The 6,000-nt window shown below is 38.3% G+C and overlaps 1 protein-coding gene across 2 annotated transcripts in view; it reads right to left on the reverse strand.

The window, feature by feature from the left end:
• Positions 1–4,273, reverse strand: part of LOC136843667 (ectonucleotide pyrophosphatase/phosphodiesterase family member 3-like) — a 68,169-nt gene extending 63,896 nt beyond the window's left edge. Inside the window, exon 1 of one of the 2 annotated variants that reach the window (XM_067112229.1) lies at positions 3,998–4,273. The gene's annotated coding sequence lies outside the window, so the exon portion shown is untranslated. The remainder of the gene's footprint in view (positions 1–3,997) is intronic. The other variant, XM_067112230.1, reaches the window with a different exon arrangement.
• Positions 4,274–6,000: the final 1,727 nt, after the last annotated feature.

A 6,000-nucleotide genomic window follows, 5' to 3' on the forward strand; every position in this document is an offset into this window, starting at 1 on the left:
ATATAAACCATTTATTCCTGCATAGATATTTGTACTTAGTTTGATATAAACCCTTAAAATTCAACAAAGATTGTCCTCCAAGAAACAAAAAGGATCTCATTCAATGCTCCTTAACGCTCTGGAACGAAAGATATCAGTGCAAAGAATGATTAAAAAAAACAGAGATTGATTTAACTTTTTCTTTCCTACGGCCTATTCTATTTGTTTAACTTACTCTCTCTCTCTCTAAAACTGAAAGGAAACATAAATGCAAGGAATGATTGAAAAGCAAGACTTATTTAACCTTTTCTTTTCTCCTCTCTCTCTCTCTCTCTCTCTCTCTCTCTCTCTAAAATCTCTCTCTCTCTCTCTCCTAAAATTTGCAAAAGAAAAAGAATGACAAAGAGATTTTATTTAACTTTACCTTTCCATTAGCCCCTTCCTTTTGTCAACACCTCTCTCTCTCTCTCTCTCTCTCTCTCTCTCTCTCTCTCTCTGAAACGAAAGATGTCAGGTGCAAGAATGGAATGACTAAAAGATTTTATTTAGTCTGACCTTTCAGTTAGTCTGTTCCTATTTGTATAATCTCTCTTCTCTCTCTCTCTCTCTCTCTCTCTCTCTCTCTCTCTCTCTCTCTTTGTGAACTTGGTGAGTGGTTCTTTTATTTTAAGTCCTCCTTGACCTGCCTACCCACCCACCTACTGGAGCTATCTATGGCCTATAGGTTTCGAAATGGGTATCGGGGCAATTGTTGGTGCCGGCATTATGGCCGTTCTGATAATATTGCCTGAAACGTTTAAGTCGATTACTGCCATCATTTGCATATTTAATCTGGCGAAATTTAAGGCCCTTGATTCGTATCATTTTCGTGTTTATACCAAGGAGATCCTCGCTCTCTCCCAAAGCTGAAGCTGCCTCACAGAATTAAAAGTTGTTGAGTCATAAAGTTTATTTTTGAAAATTGATTTATTCATTTTTTATGCATTATCAAATCATCTGTAACTGTGTATCTCAGGCTTCTTATAAAACCATCAAAGAGAATTTTTTTTATAAAAACGGATTTAGTGGAGTCAGTGAAAGAAAGCATGACATAAAAATTCACAAAATTTACTCATTAGTTTTTTGTCAGATGTAATAAAAACACTTGTAAACGCCCTAGTGAAAAAAAAAACAAAAAGAATTCAGCTCAAGAGAGCAATTTATGTCGATCACTAAAAGCCGTTAATGTTGGAACATGCTGAATGTGACTGTACAAATAATACTAGTACTCATAATAGATTAGCGGCAAAGATTAAGGAGCTATGTGCATTAACAATGTGTTTCCTGAATCATAAAAAGATAAGTTTGTCGCGACTTAAGAAGGGAGGTCGATGAACAGTCTTCTTCCAGTGGTCAGATCTGGTCAGCTGGGCTTGTTCCAGTATCCTTAAGAAAAAAAAAAAAAGAATAAAATTAAAAGTTTTTAAGAGAATTCAAATGACCTCCAAACTGGGAACAAGTCGACACTAATCAGACTGACAGGGACCTCCTGGTTTAAATTCGTCCTTTTGTTTTTTATTCCTTTTTATCAGACCTCTCTTTGTGGCAGACGTATCAATCTTCGTGAAGGTCTGTGCTCTCTCTCTCTCTCTCTCTCTCTCTCTCTCTCTCTCTCTCTCTGTCAATGTCTCTGTCAATGTACTACTGGAAACACTAGGAAATGAGAAGCCTGTTCTATAGTGGCCTTACAACTTCCCACCGCCTCTCTCCTCTCTCTCTCTCTCTCTCTCTCTCTCTCTCTCTCTCTCTCTCTCTCAATATACTACTGAGGAATGAAAACTTGTTCTATAGTATACTTGCAACTTCCCACCTCTCTCTCTCTCTCTCTCTCTCTCTCTCTCTCTCTCTCTCTCTCTCAATATACTGTAGAAACATTAGGGAATGAAAGCTTTTCTGTAGTGTCCATATAATTTCCCTTCTCTCTCTCTCAATATACTAAAGAAACACTAGGGAATGAAAGCTTGTACTATAGTGGCCAAACCTCCTCTCTCTCTCTCTCTCTCTCTCTCTCTCTCTCTCTCTCTCTCTCTCTCTGTTAATATATTTACCAAAAAAAAAATTCTCAGGAGTGAGTGGTCAGTGCAAGGACTATGTTATTATCGCTTAAATGGGGAACGTAACAGGTCCATAAAGTCCCACGCTTTTTGTTAACGGTCCATTTCATCATTTCTCTTCTGGGAAGTTCACCGGCGTACTTCTGAAAAGTTCTTCCATAAGTTTTTTTTTTTTATCTACAACTAACTAAACAGTTCCCTGATCGCTTTACACGTGGTACAAGTAAATTCAAATGGTTTCAGTGCTGTAATGTTGACAATCATAGGTTTTCTGAGTATTAGATTTACTGTCAAAACTCAAGGTCACGATAAGGGTACGCGGGTTTCTTTCGATTTTGTTTTTTTTCTTTATGTCACCCACCAGGTGGTAGTTCCTGTTTTTTACTCCTTATTTTTTGCGGTCCATGGCTTATTCTCTCTCTCTCTCTCTCTCTCTCTCTCTCTCTCTCTCTCTCTATGGGGCATAATGTTATTGCTAGAGAACGTGATCTAAAACCAATTTACGAATATCTCACGGGAAGTCTTTTCTATGTAAAAACTAATGGAAAGTAAGACTCATATACAGAAACTCTGACAGCACAAGACAATGAACGTAACCCACAAAGTACGAACAGTTATGATCAAGAAGAACTCGTACATTTAGCGTTGGCATTAAGAGGCCATAAATGTAGTTAGGCGATATGGCCAGGTAAATACCAAAGGTGAAAATAACCTCCGGGATTAAAAAGAGATGGAGACCTGGACCGCAGACCGTGATCTTTGCCGCCACTTTGAGGTCAGTTTATCTTATCGTTAGACAGGTAGTGATGTAATCGTGACTGTAGTTTGGTCAATTGATAACTGTAATTGTCTTCTGGGGTTGAAGGTAAACAAAAACAGTAAGAGAAGTTTATTATCTCTGATACTCTGGTATTTGTCGAAATGGATTTACACGAAAATGATTGTAAGGATTAAATGGAAGATGTCAGTGTTGTTATCCTCCATAGTAAAGAAGTTATAATGATTATAAAGTGTGTGAAACTTCAGTTAGGAAGATAAAATATTTACCATTGGTTATGATTCGTAGTGTCATTTTGATCAAAGGCCAGTATCTGTTATTATTATTATTATTATTATTATTATTATTATTATTATTATTATTATTATTATTATTATTATTATTATTGTTGTTGTTGTTGTTGTTGTTGTAGAAAGTCTAAAAACCAATTACCTTGCAAAACAAGTTCACGTGGATAGAACATAAAGCACACACATAAATGTGCATATTGAACACACTGCAAACATTATTCACCGGTATGACTGTTCGACAATAAAGACTATTCATGTTCAATTGGACCAGATTAAACTGAATTATCATTCCTACGATTAGCAGAAGTGGTGTGAACTTTCCTCACAGAGATAAAAGCAACGGAAGCATTCCTCTTTGTCGCTTGTGTAACAAACCAAATGAAAATTTTCCTCTCGATAATATGAAAATTGTCTAAAAATAACGTGGGATGTAATTTTATATTTGATTTAAAAGAATTCATCATTCAAGGGAAATGGACATTTACGAGCTATCAGTACTTTTGTTTTTCAACGGAAGTTAATTAGACAGTTTTTGCCAAGAATGAAAACTGGATTTATATTAGTTAGTTAAATGACGTGGGAAATATTTATAAACGTGTGATAACAAGTTCTTGTCAAATTAGCATTTGGTGTTGAGAATGAAAACTGGTCTTTTGCAGCTCGGATGTAGCAAACAAGTTTAGCTTGTTAAAGTAGTATTTGGTGCCAAGAATGAAAACTGGAGTCTTATACAACTCGGTCCAACCATATGAAAAGTGTCAGTAAACAAGTGCTTTCTGTCAAAGAAGGGGGATTTTAAACAGACCAAGTTGCACGAACAGAAATCTAGTAGTAGCCGCTCTAGGATGAATACTCACACGTAATTCGGGGCAATGTAGACTTAAATAGCGAATATGACTGTCAGTTCTCTATGATAAATCCACTCGCGACCTGTTGGAACACTCAGCACGACGCACTGCTGAAGTCCACCCCTTTCACCATTCACCTCTACTGAGATACTAGTGAGTGCTGCAGAGATGGAGGAGGGGAGGAGGAGTAGGAGGGGTTAGAAGAGGAGGGGGAGGGGGGAGGAAGGATAGAAGGAGGGAATTGAAGGAGGAAATCTTGACTGGCGGGACTGGTAGCATCAGCTCACTCCTCTCCTCTGGTTAGGAGGGGGAGGAGAAGGGGGAGGATTGCTCTAACGTCCTCTAGGTAGGTGAAATCCCATTTGATGGGCCAAGGGGGCCACTGAAGTTTACTCCAATCATCGCACCTTTGCTTGCTGGAAGAAAGTTCCAGGCGAGTCAAGTGCAAGAGTTTAAGCCGGCAAAATGCCATCCTTAATTTGCCAACAAAAACGGCAGTAAAGAGGGATTGTTCGGTGGCAAAGGTATTTATGTCAGAAACTATGTTTTGCACAAGAGTAAAGATTTACTTAGGTCAAGAAGGAAATGCCATAAAGAAAATTTGCGGTTAGTGCAAAATAGAAAGTTCTGATTGAATACCAAAGAGTGATTTATTACTTAAGTGTAAATTGGTGTTGCAACGATCATGGAGAAAAAAATTAATACCTTCCTCTTCAAGGCACTCTAGGAGGAAACGGCGTCCCAAGTCCAAGGCGTGGATTAATACATGGACTTTACTCACTTGATAAAAGCTACTCTCTTGATAAAAGCTATTTGCCACCCGGTGAAGAGGTTCTCTTACGTTTAGATAAAGTCTGCCTAACGATAATGAAGTGGATCAAATACTGAAATATAGTTCATGAGATAACGAAGAATTTTACGTAATGAAGTGGGCTTTTTAAATGTGAGGGGGAGGTGGCTACGTGACAGTTGCCTCATGATAAATATTTTTGTCGCGAGGTAAGTGACACGGAGCAAATGGTGGGAATTGTGTTACAAAAGAAAGGTTGCCTTACTATGAGATCATTTTGACTGTTGAGAATCATAATGGGGTATGGGGTGAGTTTCATGTAATACAGCCGGTGGGTTTGAGTCAGGATTCAACGTACTTCGGCAATAAACTAATAAGTATGTAAATAAATCAACAACAAATTGATGAGTTGATAAAAAAATGAAGAAAATCACAGGGTTGCTGTAAACATTTGATTTTTTCTGAATTGTTTATTTGCATGCTTTCTGGACTTGAGTATTTTTCAAACGCGTGAAGTTATCGACCCATTTGCATCACAATGATTTTGAAAGGAAGTTTTCGAAATAAAATATGCGAATGTACTCGACCAAAACGCAGCATCCCTTAAATTCAGTATATATCCCTTGTTTGCCGTAAGAAGTTATATAAACTGCAATACCAGAAGGGCTTCACCCTACGTGGAACACTCAACTAAAATACCGTATGCCTATTGTTGAGATGGAATGTTGGGATAATTTTCGCTTATCCCCCACCCCTACCCCTCCTCTAACCCCCTCTCTCCCTCCCCTTCCCTCCCCCGCCCTCTTGCCCGTTATTCTCCGTGCACGTTTCCAAGGCCATAGAAGAGGAAAAGAAAAGAGGAGAGGAATAATCGGCAATAGTTCAGATGTTTCGGGCGAGATAATGGTAGATAAAGTGATGTCCGGGATTCTTTCATGCCTGTTCATATCTCAAAGAGGTATTTCGTTCTCCCTGGCGGTGCCGGATCTTTATTTATATCTCACCCTGAATTCGGCCTTTTTTTTAGCTGTTTATTCAGAGAGAGAGAGAGAGAGAGAGATTTTAATGCAGTTGTGATGGAATTACGGGCACACGAGGTAAGGAAAGTAATATTTTCAGTCAATAAATGTAATTTTTTTGCGTCACAAATATTCTCTCTCTCTCTCTCTCTCTCTCTCTCTCTCTCTCTCTCTCTCTCTCTCTCTCTCTCTGTTTGCGTGTG

Source organism: Macrobrachium rosenbergii, chromosome 12 (genome assembly GCF_040412425.1).
Source record: "Macrobrachium rosenbergii isolate ZJJX-2024 chromosome 12, ASM4041242v1, whole genome shotgun sequence".
In the NCBI taxonomy this organism is placed as follows: Eukaryota; Metazoa; Arthropoda; class Malacostraca; order Decapoda; family Palaemonidae; genus Macrobrachium; species Macrobrachium rosenbergii.